The sequence below is a fragment of the Ursus maritimus genome, unplaced genomic scaffold, assembly GCF_017311325.1.
Source record: "Ursus maritimus isolate PB19 unplaced genomic scaffold, ASM1731132v1 scaffold_3, whole genome shotgun sequence".
Lineage (NCBI taxonomy): Eukaryota > Metazoa > Chordata > Mammalia > Carnivora > Ursidae > Ursus > Ursus maritimus.
The window spans coordinates 52055957-52077723 of NW_024425563.1; positions in this window are offsets into that span (position 1 = coordinate 52055957).

Sequence of the window (21767 nt, forward strand, 5' to 3'; positions counted from 1 at the left end):
CATGTCATCTTCTCTCATTTTACACCCCCCCAACTCTAACTCATGTTAACTTTAGCATGCAAGTCGGATTTCTATTAGCAGCCAGTTGCACTGTTTGCAAAATAACTGATACATCAAAAGGGGATCTACTGTGAAAATAAAAGCCATGAGAAGCTTTTTATCACTACGATTTGCATCCGTAGCTTCCTAGCCATCCATCTGATTTACCATGACGTCTTCACGACTCCCAAGTTTACAATTATTTATTTGGGAGCTTTGCTTCCCATCTCTTCACTGCTACATCCTGACAAGGCACCCGAGAAGCCAGCGCTGTATGTTTTGGGTTCGCTAATCCAACAGTCATTTCTGAGATCCATACAAATGGAAAACATACCAATAAGACACGAAACCCTTCATTATTCTAATGTATGTACCAGGCTCTGCTCTCGGCGCCTCCCTCCCCTGCTCCCTCCCCCCCACACCCCCCACCTTTCCCCGCCACCATCACCACCACAACCACCACCACCACCACCACCGGGGCGCATTCCAGAGCCCCAGGAGCCTCCAGCCCCTGCAGCCGTGCCTTGCCTTCCCCGGCTGCAGGAAATTTGTTTTACAAGGCTGGTTTTAACTGAACTACCTGCTGTGCGGCACATTGCTGCTGTTTGTGAAATGAATGATGGGAAAGGCAAGTCTGTGATTTCATTTGTTCAGACCGATTACTCACACGTTGCACACGGTATCATTTGCTTGTCACTTAATGACTGACCAGCCTGCCTGGATCATTAGAGCCGCGGCGCAGTGAAAGGAAGACCTCGCCATAATGAGGAGCTGAAGGAAGCCGAGTGCTGTTTTACCTAAAAGAAATGGTGCGCAGAAATCCAGCACAGCTGCAGGTGTTCCGATGACAATGTGGGAAGCAGTTAGCTTCCAATTTAGCAGAAAATTAAGAGCGAAAAAACTGTTATTTGTGAGAGAAGATACTCATGGCAGGCAATCATCCTCGCTCCGCACCCACAAGAGGAGCATTCAGCTGTCTTTGTCGTGACTTAAAACAATTGGTATCTTGGGCTGCGTTCAACACCAGATTGGTGCTTATTATCTGCAGTTTATTCTTTCTTGGGATATTTTGTTTTTCCCCCCCCCTATTTTATGGTTAATTTGCTTGCTTGAATGTAAAGCCATTTAAGCTGAAAATTCTGGATTGTGGCTGAGCATTGTGCCAGGGCTCTGAGCTGTATGATACAAGATAATTGGCAATTTTCAAATTCATAATCCATTTTGTTTCCCTCATCACCCCCCCTTCTTTGTCCCTTCTGCTAGCTTTTCTACCCTGTTCTTTGGCGTAATCTTTGAAACTGGTAATGGAGGGAAGGTAAGGGGGCATAGATTCCTCCAGTCAAGACTCCAGATGCCCGAGACTACCCTTTGGGGAGGTTAAAGAGCAAAATTCCATCATGCACACCGGGGTGTCCACCTCCGGGAGAGCAGTCTCAAAAGCAACCTGGTACTTTCCTGTGGAAAGATTGAACTCCCTTTGAAAACAAAGCTCCAAGTCCTCTCGTAGGAGGATACAAAGATTGTTGCTTTACTTGAGGGCTTTGCGGTTGGAGGCAGGCATGAGAACCCTGAGCTCCTACAAACCCACTCCCGGTTTCCCACTTGGTGGTGATCCAGTGGCTCGAGCTAACGTAGCATCTTCTAGTCCTCCTGCCCTTTGCAGTGTCAGTCAAGGGGATGATGAATATCTAAATCTGGGTCTGCCTATATGCTTTTCTATTCTAAACGGGTCTAGCCCATGGGATTGACTCCTAAGAGTGTGATCTCTTCTCGTTTTGTTCTTCTCTCTTTTCCTGACATGACAATGTCACCGGAGTTCATGGATTCCTGTCAAGTCATTCCTGAGCAGCCAAGTTTCCTTTGGGAGATTTCTTCAGGAGCGAGGCAGCATGCTCCTGTTACTCTCTCCTAACCTGAACTCAGGACGGTGGTCGGACTCCACCTAAAACTTCTCCACGCGATTCATAGGCCTGACAATAGCAAGATGTGGGACAGACCGAAGAGCTACCCACAATGGGTCTGCTGCTGAACACATAGGCAGGGATTTGCTCTCATCAAGAAAATGTACTTTTCAAGGATACTTTTATTCTTTCAAACATCCAGACCTTCTTTCCTTGAAAGCAGGGGAGTAGCATCCTTGCCACTTTTGTGCCCTTTATTAATTGCACTGCATTTATTTTCCCATTCTGTCACTCTGCTATTTCTCTGAATCTACCTGCTAATAGCACCAGCAAAAACTCTAAGACGTTATGTTTCCCCGTTTTGCAATAATTTTTCCACTTGAACTGTAATGTTATGTTTCACGTACGTTTGTGCAAATCCACAGAAGGAAAACATGAAAGAAAAAGAGAGCACAGTGGTCAATCCAAGACCAAACAAGCAACACGTGAGTAGACGGAGGAGAAAACAACCGGAGAGAAGGGATGGAAGGTTTTGCGCCCTCAGCTTCTATTTGGTGTTTATCTTTCATTACTCTGCCTTTCTGCATTCACCTTCCTCCCCAGCTCGGATACTCAAAGTTGCCCTCGCCATAGCTGTGTTTAGTTTTCAAAATGCTGGCAGGCCTCAACATCCAATTTATGCGCTGCTTTCTGTGGTCTGACTTGGATCCCCAAGTCCTCCCCATCCCACGGGTGGGTTTTCATTTTACTAGTTCCTATATTCTGCAGTCACCAGCTGGCCTGAGAACACACTCAGCCATGCTCTATTTTTGTGTCCACTAATAGTCACTCGGTCTTCTGTTCTGCCAATTTGGTGCATAATATTTTCATTTTCTCTATATTCATTTCCAATACTCACACCAACATCTCCTTCATCAAGCTTCTCCTCTGGTTTAGCAGCAATCAGTGGTGAAGGATCCTTTGTGAGGCCGGGAGAGAATTGATCCTGCTTTCTCCCCACACTCGCCAACCTGCCAAGGCAGGAGAATTTACTGCGTGTCACACACATTGCCTGGAGGACGCTCAGTGTCCCCATTTGTCACGGGGCTCCCATTGCTCACCAGACACACGGGCTTGTAAACTTATTTCTGAAAATGCGGAAGGATTATCCTCGCTCATAAAATGTGAAATTTGCTTAACTGCCTTCGAAGATTTAAGGCCGCTCCACTTGCTTTTCAAGAGAGGCTTATTTGAATTACAAAGTCAGATTGCCCTGATGGTGGGGGAGAGGGAGGTGATGGCCACCTACGGGTCATCCTCTCCTTAGGGCGAGCCAGGCAAGAAGCAGTGTCAGTGGCCCATAAAGGAAGCTGCAAGGTTGCCTCCATGTGATTCTATACCGTGCAACGAAGTAGTGGAGAAAGGCGTCTCTTTCTTTTTCATTTAAGGAGTTTTGGTCCAATCTGCCTAATTTTCCTAAAGGGCAAAGAAACTTCAGTGCCAAAGAGCATCTGAAAAGAATTCAACTCCATTCGCTCTTTCACTGGATTAGATCTGGAGGAATTGGAGATTCTAAATAGAAGACACAAAGACCCAGAGCAAGGCTAGAACCTGCGGATTCACTAAGTCCAGGAACAGTTTCCTAAGCATGCGTGTGACAGCTTTTTTGTCTTTTATCATTTACTGAATCCTACAGTCGACTTATTTTTATACCCAACCCAGACAGAAACCAGCTTCTACAGACTAAGTTGGATGTGATGTTTATAATGCTCCAAATAGGACTATACTTTTGTAAAACCATCTACCAACCAAGAACACAAAACAAAACAAAAAACCATGGTTCCCTTACTAAACCTAGATCCTTTAAGGAGCACACCTTCTTGCACTAGCAATAAAAGAAAAACCCTTCTGAGAGGAGGCACTTCTCTCTCTCTCGATGGCCCTTTGTCCGGGGCCAGCCTGGAAAGGCTGACTCACTCATCCATCTCTCCCTGCAGATCCCTCAGCCACAACGATGAGATCTTGCTGGAATTTATATCCCAAGCCCCTGTATTGGCAACTGGTACATAGTAGGTGCTCGGTAAATGGCGGCTGAATAAATGGCTGATGAACGTGGTTCTGTGGTCGCCTAATTCTTCCTCATTCTCAGCAGATAATTTCAGCTCTGATTTGTCCAATCAGAGCATTCAGTAAATTCATAAATTTACAAAAGGATGGGATAGATAATTCTGGTGAGGAGTAAACTTTTCTTGAGGCAGTGTGAAAATGTAGAGTTAAAGAAGATTTATAAAAAAGGATATAGGAGAGAATTTTGAGGTGTAGTCTTGTGTGATGGGTAGAATAAATGATAGCTATAGAGGTGGAAGAAGGAACTGTGGGTGTCATGTGACCCACGGAGCCAAAGGTCCATCCCCATCGGAAGTGAGAGGAAGAAAACACACTACAGCCTGTGGAAGTGGGGCGGTTCGGGACCAGGCTGCATCAGACTTGTGGGTCGGGAGGGTTGGTTACTCTTCTTCTGTCTTTCTTTCCATTTCTTGTCCTCACTCACGAGGTACATGGTGGCCTTAGGCTGCCACATTCCTCTGTCACCAAGGGAACTGCCAGGCCATTCCCCAGGTCTTACCAAGGCAGGACACCAGAAAGTTCTGTCATGTCACTGAAGTTCATCAGTGTGAATCAGGAAAAGGAGCTGGGGATATAGAAGCAGAGTTGTTCTGTGTGACACAGTCAGGAGCCTCCTCTAAGCCCCATATTGGCTGTATTTGACACGTGAATATTCTGTTTCTTTAGTTTCTCTGCTATGGTACTCAATTTTTGTCCCACCCCCTTCATGATTTCATTTCTGTCTTCAGTCTCTTTTGGGTGGCTCTCTCCTGACTGTCCAGTCAGCCCCAGCCTCTCATGTGGAGATGCGGTGTTCCGTGTCCAGCCCTTTCTGGGTGGCTCCCTTTCAGTGTCACTTTCACGCTCTAAGTGGCACCCCTCTGTACTTTCCCTTCCGGTCACTGGTTCCACCCTCATAGGTCTCCCAAGCTTGAATAGCGAAGTGTCCTTGACCCCTCACTCCTTTTCCTTTAATCAGTTCTAGCCAACTGATGTCAACAGTTCACTGTTAAAGTCTCCTCCACTTTTCTCCACCTTGCTGTCCTACCCCAATCTCAGTCTTCCTAGCTTTATACCTAAATTACTGCTTTAGCCTAGACTCTGCTTCTCTGATCACCAATACTGCTTCCCCGCAAATACGTACGCACATCATCACCTTCTCACGCATCCAACATGCAGTTGCTAAATTAATAGTGCAAAAACACTGTTTCTATTAAGCTTATGTCCTTCTTAAGAGCTAAACGTAGTTTCCTAATTAGAAGAACAGCGTCAATTTTATGGTAATTAAAAAAAATACTATCTCTCAATCTCCATAATGACCTAAATCTACATGGAACATTTTTGGTACCTTAATACCAGGAATATTATTCTCCACAGTTTAAAGTGCAACTAAAATGCCCCAAGATGACCACCTACGGGGTCAAAAAATAATTCTCTTTTTAGAATTCAAGGATCTCCAAACTCTGATTCCATTTACCTGGAAGATGCCTTTGTCAGCGTTCTACTCTTTCTGCAGTCCCACAAAGACAAAACTTCTCTTTTATCCATGTAGACGGTTTTAAATGGAAAGAAGAGAAACATAGATATATTCAGAGGATAAAGAAATTACATAAAAACTAGTACATGTTCTTTTCCACTTAGGAGAAGCTTACCTTGATACCCAATTGACACCCAACGGGTACTTTCTTTCCAAATTCTGCCAAGTTTTGGACAACCACGTGCCTTATAGAAACTTTATTTATTGAAAATTTGTTATACATAGACTGCCTCAAGATAATACTCAAGACTGTATTTTAACTTTCCTCACTAATAGGTTGAGCTATTCAAAGTCATTGAATATCTTTTTGTGAAAGAACTATGGATATTTCTCTTTTAGATTATTTTAAAGCACATTGGAACAGAGCAGTGTTTAGACTTTTTTTTTTTTTTCATAGTTTTACACAGGATGGGAGGTACTAGAGAAGAAGAGGATGCTTTGTTCAGCTGAGATCTTGGCTGGTTTGTAACTATACAAAGTCAGGTTGGGGCTCATGTCTGGGACAAGAGGCGGGAGAGCTAAACAGTGGCACATAATACGGAGAAAAGACTCTGGAGCTCCAGAAAGCCAATCTGAGAGGGAGAGGAGGAAGAAGCAAGTGCAGGGGCAAGAGAGAAGTCAGTCCACTAAGCTGAGATGCAGAGTGTTGTGTGGATGAGTCAGCCCGTGAGACACCCCTAGGGCATTGGCAAATGAAAGGGGAATGGAAGGGCTTTCAACAGGAACGATGGAACACCCTAAGAGTCCGTCAAAGGGGTCGATAGATTTGGGTGTATCTGTACAAAGGAAGGCTCCATAGCAGGAAACATAAGTGAATTTGAGCTACATAAATTCACATGAACCTTATAAGCTTAATATTGAGTGAGATGTTTGCCAAAGCAGATGTCATATGATGCAATCAATACAAAATTTTAAAACATGCAAAATAATATGTCATAAAACGGAAATAATAAACACCAAATAAAGGACAGTGGTTGCCCCCCGGGAGAAGGGAGTTGGGAGTGTAAACGAAGAGGCATACACAGGGGACTTCAACTCTGTTGGTAAGCAAACTGCCTGGAGCTGGGAGGTACGTACATGGTGTTCTTTTTTTTTTTTTTTTTTAACTTTTTTTGGTATTTTGAAAGTAATTCATAATATATTTTACTGAGTGAATTTTATTTCTTAGAAATTTCAGATTTATAGAAAAATTGCAAAAAAAAAAAAAAAAAGTGGAGAGTTCCCCTATGCTCCAAATGCTCAGCTTCCTCTATTACTCAAACATCTTACTTCAGTATGGTACGTTTGTTACAATTGAGGAACTAATAGTGATACTGTATGGGGGGGGGCTGAAGTCCATATTTTATTCACATTTCTTTGGTTTTTAGCTAACGTTCTTTTTCAGTTCTAGGATCCTATCCATGATACTATATTATAATTAGTCGCTATATCTTCTTGGGCTCCTCTTGCCTCTGACTGTTTCTCAGATTTTCCTTGTTGTTGATGAGCTCGAGTGTTTCAAGAGTACTGGTCAGGTGTTTTGTAGAATATCCCTCTATTGGGCTTTGTCTGCTGTTTGTCTCATGATTAGACTAGACTATGTGTTTGGGGGAAGAAGAGGTAAAGTGCCATTTTCATCACATCATATAAAGGGTACTTGACATCACTGTCGTTGTTGACCTTGATCACCTGGCTGAGATAGTGTCTGTCACATTGCTCCACTGTAAAGTTACTCTTTTTATAGTAAAGTTTCCCCTTTATATACTCCAGTCTTTGGAAGGGTGTCCCCGTGTGCGGCCCACACTTCATAGTAAGTCGTACTGTGTTACGTTCTACCTCCTCGAGGGCAGAGTGTCTGCATAAGTTTTTGGAATTCAGAATGGGATATTTATCTCTTCTCCCCATTTACGTATTTGTTCGAAACTTTGTATGTCAGTATGGACTCACAGATGTTTATTCTACGCTTTGAGTTTTAATCCAATACTAGTTTGTTACTGAAATTTTTTCAGCCTTGGCATTGGTTCCTATGTCCCTTTGACATACCTCCATGGTTGTGTTTTGTTTGTTTGTTTTTAAATCACTTCCTTACTTGCTGGTACTCTAAGATTCTCCAAACTCACCTTGTGTATTTCCTGCTCAGGTCCTAGAATCACCCATTTCTCCAAGGAGCCCTGGTTGCTTCTATTCATGAATGATATTAGAAACCAAGATCTGGACGCTAGGTGTGCTTGGTGCTACCGGGGTGTTTTTGCTTCTAGGCCCTCTCAGCACACAGAACAAGGAAATATATGTATAACAACCCACACATAGACACATTTATAAATATTTTCCATAGATAATTATCTGTATCTATCTTTTTTTAAAGATTTTATTTATTTGAGAGAGAGAGAGTATGAGCGGAGTGAGGGGCAGAGGGACAAGCAGACTCCTCGCTGAGTAAGGAGTCTGATGCAGGGCTTGATGCCAGGACCCTGAGATCATGACCTGAGCCGAAGTCAGGTGCTTAACTGACTGAGCCACCCAGGCGCTCCTATCTTTATCTATCTCAAGCTAAATATGAATTCAAACTGTTGTCTCCAATTGTAATCCATTACCATATGGTCATTCTAATCTCTTCCCTTTGCTTATCTGTAACTTCTCACTTCAACAGTGAGAAAGTGGGCTCCCACCATAATGCATTTTGAAGCCAGTCTAAAAATTAGAAGAAGCAAAAAGGCATATGGGGAGTGAACGTTAACAGTTCTTCTACTGCAGAAAGTTAATTCTGCCTATCCTAACCCTACAGAGGGAAATGAAAAACACAGCAATGGAGTGGTCATAATACTGTAAATTGCTTAGAAGTGGAATATATGTGTATCCTACTTTAATATGCAAATGACACACACACAATTTTAATGTAGGATAAGGAAACTGAACTATGTATGTACCCATGTGTCTCCTCCTTCCAGAAGAAGAGATTTATAAATCTGAGCCAAACATTTCCATATCAATTTTTATAAATACTCAGTTAAAATGAAAACAACCACCTGATATTGCTTTTGCCCTGAATGATTAAGAGCTCTTCACGTATTAAGAAAAAAGTGGCGCTCCTGGCGAGTACATGGTAAGCCAGGCGCTCTGCTAGGGATCCGAGATTGGTGTAGGTCGTTTCCCAGAAAGCCGGCAGCGAGGATGTTTTTGTCCTTTGGCTCAATGATGTCTCTTCCGAAAGTCCTGTCTGGAAGTTAACACTCCAAGAGATAAGCAAATATTTTTGCTCAAAGATATTTATCACAGGATGCTCTCAAACAGCCAAAGATGAAAACAACCCTGTTGGTGACTGAGAAGACTGTTAGCTAATTGATGGCAGCTTCGTAGAAACGCTATTCTGCAACCGCTGAAAAGAAGGTGTATGAAGACTTTTGGATAATATGGGGAAAGGGTAATACCCAAACGGTCAAGTTAAAAAATAATCAAGAATCAAAATTGTTTTCCAGTATGATCTCATCTCTGTTAAAAAGTAAATAGCACACTATCATAATCTCCAGCAAAAATTTCTGAATGCACATGTCCTCCAGTTCATCCTACACTTCTGTACTGGCTTACGTGTCAGCTGCGTGTGTCAAGGAGATGTAATCCGGCACTGTTTGTGACAGCACAAGTTAAGTGACAAATGTTTATCAAAAGGGGACTGATTCAGTCAGTTAGAGTGCATCACACAACAACTAGCACGCCGTGAGCCAGTTTTGTATGGTTATATGTGATCTCAAAAATTTAGTATTTAATGAGAAAAGCAAGTTGTGGTATAATCTTTTCTTCCTTTTCTAAATAGGAATACATTCACGTAGTTTTTATACTGATAGGACAGCTTTGAAGGATACACAAAAAACTATTAGGTGTGGTTGCCTCTGGGGAGAGGAACTGGTAGGCAGAGGGTCAAGGGTAGGAGGAAAATTTTTACTTTTTTGACTTAGCATATTTTGAATATATTGCTAAAGGCACGCATGCCTTTTAAAATAAAATAGCGTTTCAATTTTAATAAAAGAACAAGGGTACCTAGTAAATGATTTTAAGTTGTTTGCTAGGTATTTCAGTCTTTTTTTTTTTTATGTTCAGTTAGCCAACATATAGTACATCATTAGTTTTTGATGTAGTGTTCAACGATTCATTAGTTGCGTATAACTAGGTGTTTCCATCTTTAAAAAAAACCTCTCAATCTGTCCCAAACTTTCACATCAAGGCTTCCGAGTGCCCTCTGGGAATAGGGGTCTTGTGTATTTGTTTGGCAATCAAGGAAAGCAGATGAATTTCACATCTAGGCTAAAGCAATGCAGAAAGGGAGGGACAGCAGTTTTAAGACTGTAAAGACATTCTCAAAGTCAGCTGAAGCCACAGAAGAGGGAGCTCAAGGGGCCAGGGACGACCATAAAAATGCAAGCCACCCAGAATGACAGATATCCTGGGGAGGGTTTCAGAATTCACACAAGACAAGAAAGAGATGGAGAGTGACTGAGATCATTTTATCTAGAAGGGTGGGTGCCTCCATCTGGCACGAGGGTCTGCGTTTCTATGAGGGTCTACATTTCTCGGTGTATTCTGTTGACACCTATTGATAGTTTCTCAAGGAAACAGACTGTGGAAAAATAACCAACAGAAATATTGTCAAGTTTAAAGACAATAAAACAGCAGATTGAGCTGGGTTCAAAAGTTTTCCTTAAAATTGCAGGCAGTGTTCGAGACTCATTCGTTGAAATTCTTCAGTGCTTTTTCAGCAGATGGGAAAGTTCCTTACACGGATGGGTGCGTCAGTCCCATTTATGCACAAATCTGACAGAAGTTTCACAAAATCTTTTTTTTTTAAAGATTTTATTTATTTGACAGAGATAGAGACAGCGAGAGAGGGAACACAAGCAGGGGGAGTGGGAGAGGAAGAAGCAGGCTCATAGCGGAGGAGCCTGATGTGGGGCTCGATCCCAGAACTCCAGGATCACGCCCTGAGGGAAGGCAGATGCTTAACCGCTGTGCCACCCAGGCGCCCCAGAAGTTTCACAAAATCTTATAAACCCATTAGACTCCTAACTAAAAAATATTTGCAGCTATAGTAATTAAAAAAGCAAAAACCAAAAAAACCCTTTGGCTATAGATCCAAACCAAAGATTTAGCATAAATAGGCTCTTGGAAGATAATGAGAGAAATTTAATGTACTACCGTTTACTAATTTTTGATAGATTATGAATTGTGCATAGTAAATGCTAATAATAGAAGCTAGAAAAAAATAATCAGTTGCTTATGGAATCAATGACTTTAAAAATTTGTGATCTAAAGAAAACTTCCAAGTAACTGACACACTGCAATGCTCCCATGTCATGCAGCTGTTAGTCTGTTTGCAGCCTGTGTCAGATTACCGCAACTCTCAGAGTAATAAACAATGCTCTGTTGAGTGTAAGATTTTGAAACTGTCAGAAGCTCTCATGTAGGTTACCGCTGCAGAGAGAAGACAAAGGAAGGCTTGTGGTTTCCATTATAAGAAATCATAATGTGTTGGAGCACAGGGGGCTTAGCTTGAGGCAGGAAAAAAAATAAAAGTAAGTTCATTTGTAGTTCAGTTACGTCTGAACTGATTAACAGTAAGTATAATTTGTGAACTATTACTATTTCCAACCCCAGGCAGGTTTTATGATTTTCCACAATTATCTCAAACGTATTTTACAAACTTTTGACAGCAATAAAAATATAAAGGTCTACAATTTAGGTGGGTAGAGACAAGCTCTACAGTAAAACAATTTGACAAGTTTCCTTGCCAACACAGAGAAGGGATTTACAACACAGTAACTGAAAAAAACAGTGATTTTAGATCCATGGAGATTGCTTCATAGTTTCCTTTTAATTAGTGGTTGAATTCCTTCATAAATGGAGATTCATATTTCTGATATCACATTATCTTTTCTAAAAGAGGGGATTTGTATTATTTTTAACACATTATCAAATTTACTATAAGAAACGTAGACACTGAAAATTTTTCTAGCCTCTGGCTGCAAATCTCAGATTATAAAATCAATGATAACTCACAATTTGTAGCAATGCATTTAGTTAATGGCCTTCTTTGCTATTGCTAGTTAGGAAAATATGTGATTTTAGAAATCACTAAGAGTAAATGTGTCTCCTTAAATCTCCAGTTTGGTCATAGGCTTTTTATATAAAATTATTTTATTGAATCAAAAAACTTTATTACATTGAATAATTCTCCAAAACCATTCGTTAGAAAGATAGCCTTAAATTTTATTTATTTTTTAAACCATAGTGTCACATACATATTGCTGCAGACAACCAACCCCAAAACTTAGTAGCTGAAAAGAGTAGTTTATTAATTCCCATGATTCCATAGTTTGGCTGAGAAATTATCCCGCTGGACTCATTTGAGCTCAGTCACTCAGGTGCATTGGACCAACATGGGGCTAAGCTTGGTTATGACAGGATGGAGGGCCATTCTCTCCATGTCTGGCAGTTACAGGGAGCTGTCAGCTGGGACACTTCTATTCTCCTTTCCATGGCCTCCCATCCTCCGGTAGGTTGGACTGAACTTCTGTATAAAATGGCGGAAGTGTCCCAAAAGGGCAAAGGCAAAAGCTGCAAGGTCTCTTGAAACCTACACTTCTGCACTTGGACAACATCACTTCTCGCACATTCTATTGGTCAAACCAAGTCACTAGGCAGCCCGAATTCAAGGCATGAATAGAATCCATCCCTTGATTGGAGTAGCTACACAATGTATTGGCCATATTTTCCAGTCTACAGCCATGTAATTGGAGATGCCAAAACTCAGTTCCCACTGTTAATTCTGCAGATTATGAAAAGGATGACTTGAGATACTTTACTACTGTCTTTCAGAAAAATGACGACACAGATCTATCAGGATTATTCATGGGAATGATGTTTCTTGGAGTCACACGAAGCCCATAAACATAATTGAAAATTATGTCCTGTCCAATTTCACACTAATGGGCACTATAGTAAAAGTAGTACGGGCTGGAATATCAGTGGACACTTGGACATGATACTAATATAAAGAGGGTTAGAAACCAGAAATCTTAGTCTCAAGTATTAATGATGACAATAGATTGTAATGGTCAAGAGCTCAGACTGTAGAGTCAGATGGTCTGAAATGAAATCCTGGCTCCATTGTTCATGAGCTCTGTGATCGTAAGCAAAGCACTTCTGTGTCTCAGTTTCCTCATCTGTAAAGTGGTGATATTAATGACCCCACACCAGCTCATGCCAGGAAAGTGGCCGACATGGAGTTCAGTGCTGCGTAAGTATCCACTGTTTTCATTCCCATCACTGTCATCATCATCATCAGTAAAAGGGGACATCCATCCAGTTTGGTACACTGTTGAAAAGGGAGGGAAATCTTTCTTTTAAAACCAAAATAATCATATTATATCAGATATCATCTTCATATCCAAGCTAAACATTTGAGACAGATGGAGGAACATTTAAAAAGACAAATTTGAATATTTCTGAGATTTAATTTTAACCGAGAATTTATCTAGAAATACTCAAAATTGGGATACCTAGTTCACGTCATCAAATAATTAGGAATGGCCCAGTGCTGACAAGGATAGAACTAAAAGGTAAAAAGTAGGAATTGTCCAAGGACTTTGGTTTGGATATTTTATTCAAAATATCTGAAGTTTATAAGAAGCCTCTGAGTGACCTAGAAATTGAGGGATTTATAGTGACTCTCAGTGAGTTTCCACAGAAAATATGAGTACATATTTGCGTATTACATATTAGTAACCACCCTGTCCCTGCCCCTCAAAATTTTGTTCCATGAGCATGGATGTATATAAATATGTGTTTATACTTGACAGGAGTCCAGGAATCCATGTTTATTTTGGTTTTATTTTTGGTTTTGTTTCTTTTAGGAATCCATATTTTTAATAATCATCCTAGGGGATTCTTACAACTTACCATGATTGGGGGACACTGCTCCCACTCACACATGTAGTTAGTCTGTGAGCCTGTGGCCCTGGCATCATCTGGGAGCTCACTAAAAATGCAGACTCTTAGGCTCCATCCCAGACCTCCTGAACCAGAATCAGCATTTTAACAGGATCTTCATTCGATACCTATATGCATTAAGGTTTGAAAATAACTAGGTAATAACTTTTGTTCACAGTTCCATTTTCCAAATTGTTCTCAAACATTACAGTTTGGCATTGAAATTAATAGCTAGGTGATTACTTGTAGTGTTCTCTCATATAAATTTCTTCATTTCAACAAACTGCCCACAAAATGATAAACCAAATGTTCATTTTTGTCGTACCTGGTGTTTATGCCTCAAGATTATTAAGTCTTATAATGATGGCTTTAAAATAGCAATTTTATAATAAAGACTGTAGTATATAATGGTTCTGTATATATATACATAATTGTTCCGTATAGATATGCACAGACTGTATATAATTTTATATATGTATATACACACGCACACATATATATACACAGAATCTTTGTTACTAATTCAAAAAAGATAACAGCCATCACCACAACAGCTACCATTTTACAGCATCTTTGTTTGATAATAGACTCTCCACACATTTATATGTTTAATACATATATTAAACATAAACCTCAAATTCTCCATAATAAAACCACAACATATTATTACATGGTAGTAATTTATGTGCTCCTGCTTAATGTACCGGCAAAATCCCCTATAGCTATGCTTTTCCTTCCACTACCTTTTAAGAAACTTTTAAAACTTAAGTACTTTAAAATTAATTCCCCTTTAATTATGTTGCTCATTTATATACCACTTTACTACTAAACGAGGATTCTAGTGGATAAGGCATAGTGCAATCTCTTTTTATAACTTTCCCCCCTTTCATTCACTCATTTATCTAACAAATTATTATTGAACACAGTTTCAGGCTTTATTTTCATGCAAGAGACACAGGGGCTAACAAAATATCCATATCTTCGAGGAGCATCATTTCATAGAAAAGACAGACAGGAAAGGCAGCAATCATGACTAGATTCAACAAGTAGTTTTTAAATAGCATTTTACATGGTGCAGAGGAGAGGCTTATAATGGGGAGGGCTCAGGGACCACTCCCATAGAGTGAAGTGACCCGGGAGCTGAGTCCTAATGGAGGAGCAGAGTTAGCCAAGGGACGTGGTGAGGAAAGGCGCTATGACAGAGGAAGAAAAAAAAATGAAGGTGTGCAACAGCCTGAAGAGTTTGGGCGAATAGTTCGGTATGGCTGGAGTAAAGTCTGTGCGTGTGTCTAGACATGTTGAAGATGTTGGCGGAGGCTGAGTTGTGAGTGCCAGGCTGAAGGGTTTGAACACTATCCTGAAGGCGATGGCAAGCCCGTGAAGGATTTATCCAGGGGAGCAAGATAATCAGAAGTGCGGCTTGGAAGGATCCGCCTGGCAGATATGTGGGCGATGGAATTGAGACCATGGGGAGCAGCATTGGATACTAAATCCGTGAGCCAAAGCCGAAAGAAAGGAGGGCTGGAGCAGGTTGAGTTTGAGGAAACTGCATTACCCACTGGAACTGTGAGGCGCTCAGCTAGTCTAGGACCCAGAGGAGGGGCCCTAGCTTGTTTATGGAGTGTCTACAATGGGTGACTGACCGCGAGTCAGCATTCTCACTTGTAACCAAGTTAGCTATTACATGCAGAAAGGGATTTTCTTCCCAAAGCTCTACAGTAGAAGTTCCCCTAGTGACAGAACAAAGCAAAATTCTCCGTTCTGTCTTGTAAATCGTCAACCCTAACCTCACTGAACACTGCCAGGTAGTGGGTTCCTCTCAAATAGGACCTCCCGCATCCTTTCCCACCAGTGGAGTTGAATACTTACCAAGAATTAGCAGTATTTGTTCCCAAACCTATGTATCCCGGTTGTAGTTGCTATTACAATTATACAGCTTAATCAAATATTCTATAGAGCAATGAAATATGAATGTGAAAATAAAGTTAGAGTTTCTTTGAAAACAACAGACGAAACTTTGAAAAGACTTAATAAAAATACATTCACTTAAAAATTGCTGTCACATTAGTGATGAGACAAGTGTGATAGACGGGGGTGGGGAATAATCATAGTCTGGAAGTACTCATGTGTTCAGATCGCTTTACCTGGGTATTAATTCTCTTCATTCTGCTTTGAGGCGAGCAAGCTGGAAACTGCATGTAGGATTGGGTGTATAGTTAATGTAAGAAAGACACTGAGGAATTCTAATCAGGGGACCCATTTTCAATGACAACATCTTGGCTCGCCATCAAAAAACCAAATTGGCTAGTTAATGTGCATTTATAATTTTACATTAAAATTAAATGTTAAAGCTATGTATGAATCTTTTGGGGTTTTTTAATGTTTTTCCACTTTAACTGACTTTTTGATTAAGTAACTAGTAGTGGTCCTGATCGTTCTGATAAGAAGGTTTCCAGTATATATGAAATCGATGTCAGGTACCATCTGTAGATTTTAAAGAAACAAAGCAGCTGCAAAGAACCTAACCTCAGGTCCCCAAGAAGCGTAGGAACCTCTGGTGGTGGCTCTGCCTTTTATTGTAAGTTTGAGCTCAAACAACTTTTTCCAGCTCTTGACCCCAGTTATTTCCCTTGAAAATGGTAATTTTATTTTATTTTATTTTTTTAAATGATTTTTTGTTATATTATGTTAGTCACCATACAGTACATCCCCGGTTTCCGATGTAAGGCTCGATGATTCATTAGTTGCGTATAACAGCCAGTGCACCATGCAATACGTGCCCTCCTTACTACCCATCACCGGTCTATCCCATTCCCCCACCCCCCTCCCCTCTGAGGCCCTCAGTTTGTTTCCCATAGTCCATAGTCTCTCGTGTTTCATTCCCCCTTCTGATTACCCCCCCTTTCTTTATCCCTTCCTTCCCCTACTGATCATCCTAGTTCTTATGTTCCATAGATGAGAGAAATCATATGATAGTTGTCTTTCTCTGCTTGACTTATTTCACTTAGCGAAAATGGTAATTTTATTTTTAAAAATTCTTTTAAAGATGTATTTATTTTTAGAGAGAGAAAGAGAGCATGCATGCACATGCAGAGGGCGAGGAAGAGAATCTCAAGCAGACTCCCTGCTGAGCATGGAGCTCCATGCTAGGACCCTGAGTTCATGACTTGAGCTGAAACCAAGAGTTGGACATTTAACCAACTGAGCCACCCAGGCACCCCCAAAATGGTAATTTTTAAGCAACTAACTACACTAAAAAAAAAAGTTTGATGTGTCAGAGGCAAAGAAAATTTTGCTTTAACAAACAAGGCAACAAATTTTATCATCTCATTCCAATCAGACCACAAGAGATGTCATCATTCAGTATCATTTAGGATTTCCTACAGGCGTATTGATGTTGGGAGCTAAACACTTCCTAAGAACATGAGCTTGCTGCCTTATTTGCTTTCACTTAAAAAAAAAAGTGTGTGTGAAAACAAATATATACTATTTGTTCAGGTGAAAGCAATTAAGGGCTATTAAAGCCTATCAGTCAATGTTTCCTGAACTTCCTACATTATAACACATTACACCTGCCAAAATGCAGGAGTAATGGGGCTTAAGTGACACCCCAGTGGTTAATCCATTGGTGACATTTGGAAACATGGGAAAAATATTGTGCGATTGAACCTACCTGCAACCCAAGCATCTGTAGAAGGAGTGCCCTCGATGGTTACTAAGGAAATCAGCAAAGGAGATACTTGATTTCTTTTCCTTTTTTTTTTTTTTTTTTAAGACTTTCATTACAAACTAGTGGCTCCTGGGTCAAGGATTTTATTTACGTTGTTCTGTAGGACTTTTTTTTTTTTTAAATTAAAAAAATTGAGAGATTTCAAATAAGAATTCAGACTTTGGGGCTTTTTTCATGAAATCAGAAGAACTGGCAAGAACCCACGAGAGCTGAGCTGTATCTGCCCATTTCGGCAGAGTATACGCTTTTCCTTCTTGGTTCCCACACACTCCCTGTGTGTTTGCTGTGGGCATTTAAGCTTGTTACTCTCCCTGGTTTAGGAAGTTACCATTTTAAATGAGCCATTGATAGAAAATTCTACCCTAACTTCACACTCATTCAGTTATGTTCCTTCACTTCTTTCAATCCACCTCTCTCAATAATTGGTCTTTGTCCATATTTAGCCATACGTCGACTTCCATCTTTTCTAACCTATATCTTGGTATTAACGGCTGTCTAAATTCACCAGTCTAACTGCTACATCGCTGCCTACTTCTAATATGTCTCGAGGGTTTCCCCTCCTTATTTATAGTCCTAAATACGGCTCAGGAAGCCAGCACTCCACGTCGGGCTCAGCACACCTTTCCTGTGAAGGCCCCGACAGTAAATCTTTTTTGGCTTTCCATGTCATGCCCTTTCTATCCAACCCCTCGAGTCTGCCGTAGCCCAAAAGCAGCCAGAGAGGATGTTCGAGTCCTCTTGGGTCTCTATGACAAAACACCACAGACTGGCTGGCTTAAATAACAGACCTTTCTTTTCTCATAGTTTGGAGGTCGGTCATCTGAGATCAGGGTGGTCAGATTCTGGGGAGGCCTCCCCTTCTGGCTTGCAGATGGCCGCCTCCACCCTGTGTCACATGGCCTCACCTCCATGTGTTCCTGGAGAGAGAAACCTCCATCTTCCTCTTCTTCTAACGGCCACAATGCTATCAGACTGGGACGCCACCCTTAGGACCTCATTTTGTCTTAATTACCTCGTAAAGCTTTATGTCTAATACAGTCACATTGGCACTTAGGGCTTCAACAAATGATTTCTTCTGGGGCATGGGGGTGAAGAGACAATTCAGTTCACAGCAGACAACATGTAAGTGAAAGCGCATAACAGTATTTCAATAAAACTTTATGAAAACAGGCTGTATGGGCTAGACTTGGCCTGTGTGCTGTATTTTGGTGACCCCTGTTCTAGATCATTTCTTGATTTATTTTAAGCCGTACTTTTAGGTCAGTTTCTTTCCATCTCTCCTTGGTATTAAAATTGGTCTCTCCTTAGCAGGCTAAATGGAACATGGGTTATGAAAAATGAAGTGTGGTTTTCCAGTTGCAAAGATAGCTTCACATGTGCAATGTGCATTGCTTAGCCTTGGAGAGGAGAAGACCAGGTAATGGACTCGCTCATTAACTGGCCTCATCTCCCATTTCCAAAACAGGATCTTTTAATTTGGTGGGATCAGAGGACGGGGACGAGGGACTCCTTTTATTTCCACGAAACCTACAGGGCATCACAAATTTCCCGAGTCTCCCAGGAGATGCGTTGAGAATATTTTTCAACACGGGGCAGCCGTGTGGCACCCTTAGCAGGGAGCGGGGGAAGGGGGCGCGTGGTGGCAAAGGGCCCCGCGCTGCCTCTCTCTCCCTGTTTACATTCTACCCACACAACCTTCCTCCATCAGCATAAACAGTGTCACGGCAACATTGGCTGCTGTTTGCATGGAGAGGCTGTGTTGACATGAGCTACCTAGCTGTGAATGTAAACACGATGCTGACAGCAGCGAGTGCAGACGGGGTAGCAGGTACCGCCGCGTACCGCGGGCAGATGTTTAACCTTGACATGAACAGTAATTAAGCAGAACCTTGGAAACCCGGCGCCTCCCCGGGAGCCAATTAATAATTTGGTGGGGGAGATGTTCTATGCAAATTTCCCCCACAAACCACTGCAGAGTGACATTCTACCCTCCACCCAGTGGACTGGGCTGGGGAATCGTTTGTAACAAAGCCCTGTGGTGCGGGTGTGAACAAATCGTAATTAGGCAAATTAAATGAGTGTTGCATGTACATCAATTAATTTCTGGTCACAAGATCTATAGTGATTGGTGTTTCTTCGGTTGTACATCAGAGGCTTGTCTTGGCAGCAGACCTTACCCACGTCTCCCCACTCCCCTCCCCTCCACACCCCCAAGCCTTTGCCCCCCTAATTCTCCTTGAGGTACTTCATCCCCATTTTATTTACTTCTTTTTAACACCAATGTAGCAATACGCATATTTCCACACAGTCTTCTGACTTCTAAAAGAAAAAAAAAAATCCCTTAACCTGCTTAAAATGATGTGTATAAAATTCGTATCTAGCATATATTGCTCTTCTGGGCACAACAGTGATAACATCTATTTCCTCTCCCACTGAGGCAAAGAAAATAAAATAAGGCTTCTCTGAAAGAATGGCAGGCGCAAGTTGGGGACTTCCCCACAGAGTAAATTGTCTGGGGAAGGCGCGTGATTCAATGTAATTGTCCCAAGTTAGATCCCCCTACTGTGGATTTCTGTGGGACTGAGTCATCCCACTAGGAAAAAAAGCCTTACAGGAAATGGAGTTAAATAATCAGCCTCTCGGTCCTTGCTGCTTAGACAGATTGTATGGTGTTCCCCGCCCCCCCCCCCAAGGCTGTAGTCGTGCCCCTGTAGAGCTGTCTAAATTTGCACGCTGAAATTTTATGGAAGAAAAACATAATAATTTCTTTTACTATATAGGGCCCGGCAGGCAAGGAATAAATGAAAGCAAAGTTTAGGCCTCCACTATAATTTAGCCCTAATGGTTCCTTCATCTTTGACTGAAGTTCCTGGATGCTAAACATTCGTTCATGTACCATTATTTCATTTTTTGCAGAACCTATTAATCCATTTTTTCCTCGGGTAAAACTGACCACTCCAGAGTTGAAGAGTTGCTCTTCTGTCCTAAGTGGGTTGAAGAAGAAGGTTGTCTAGACCATGAACGAAAGGACGTGAGGGTGTCCTGTGCAGTCCTCATGGCAGAACTTAAGATCCTCCCCAAATCAAGCCGCCCAAATGAACAAAATGCCCATGTTCAATTTGGGTATGCTTTTTACAGCTAAGCACTTTTCATTTATATTTATTATATAAATGTAAATCGACATCGATGAGAGAGATGGATAAATGCATGGATGAGTATTTACTCATATCCAAGTCCCGCTCTGCATCCCATATGGCTCCCCATTTGTGGCGCTCACCTGGTCCCGTCATCCTCCGCTAGACACTGTCATCTCCGTGCACCACAAGACTTCAAACACAGAAGCCAAGCCCTTTCTTGCTTTTGCATCACCTTCCGGGCCCTGCAGCCCCGCAGCCCCACAGCCCCGCAGCCCCGGAGCCCGGCAGCATCCGGTGCAGCACCATACCGTAGCACAGGGGCTCAGAAAACACTCCCCGGATCGAGTAGAGCAAAGGAAAGTAAAACCCTGAGGAATTCTAGGCGTTAGGGAGCTGGAGTGACATTCGTGGATACTTGGGATAAAGCCCCCGCTGCTGGGTGTTCCCCCCATGACTTCTGCCCGGCAGCCCCTCCGATGCTCCCTCCCCTCACTTCACTCTAGTCAGACTGAGCTCTTTCAGTTCTTCAAAAAACAACCATGTTCTTTCCTGACACCCTTTATTCTTGTCACATCAACTGAAGAACAACTTCTAATTGTTTTTGGTGTCTCAGCTGAACATTCATCTCCTCCGATGCCCTCACTGCCTTCTCAGGGAGAGGTTAAAGTCTCCTTCTGTATCCTCCCATGGCGCTGCTTCCCTCCTCTGGAATCCTCACCCCGTAGGTAATGTTCAGGAACGGTCCTTACTCGTGTACTTCAGATTTGCTGAGAGGGAAGGGACTGTGGCTGTCATGCCCACCATTTTATCCCCAAATCCCTAACGTCGTAGATGTATCTGTTGGATGCCAGGGTGCCAGATGGGCCAATGGATAGAAGGATGAGTGGATGCATGGGTGGTGGGATGGACGAGCAGATGGACTGGTGGATTTGTCTGTCCTGAACCCCCTTGTTGGAGCTGGAGATCCAGGGCTCTGCTCTGGGCTGGCCTCTCTGGAGCTGAGCCCAGGAGGGACTTGGGCTGTGGAGGCCATTTGCCGCAAGGGGTAGGTCAATGGGCTGAACCAAAGATACGGAGGCAAATTAAAACAAACAAACAAACAACAACAGAAACCTGAAGAGAAGACCAAGGAGGAGAGAGAGGTGTGTTCTGGGGATGAGAGACCACAGCCAGGAAGAGGGGAGAACGGGAGTCTGCAAATCGCCTTGTGGGGGGCTATACTTAGCGTTAGGCCCCATTAAGTGGAGGTTTTCTGCCTTCTTCTGATGAGAAAAACACTGTTGATCATGCCAAGCTGTTTCAATGATCTTTTTAAAAGATTTTATTTATTTATTTATTTATTTATTTATTTATTTATTTATTTATTGAGAGTGAGTGAG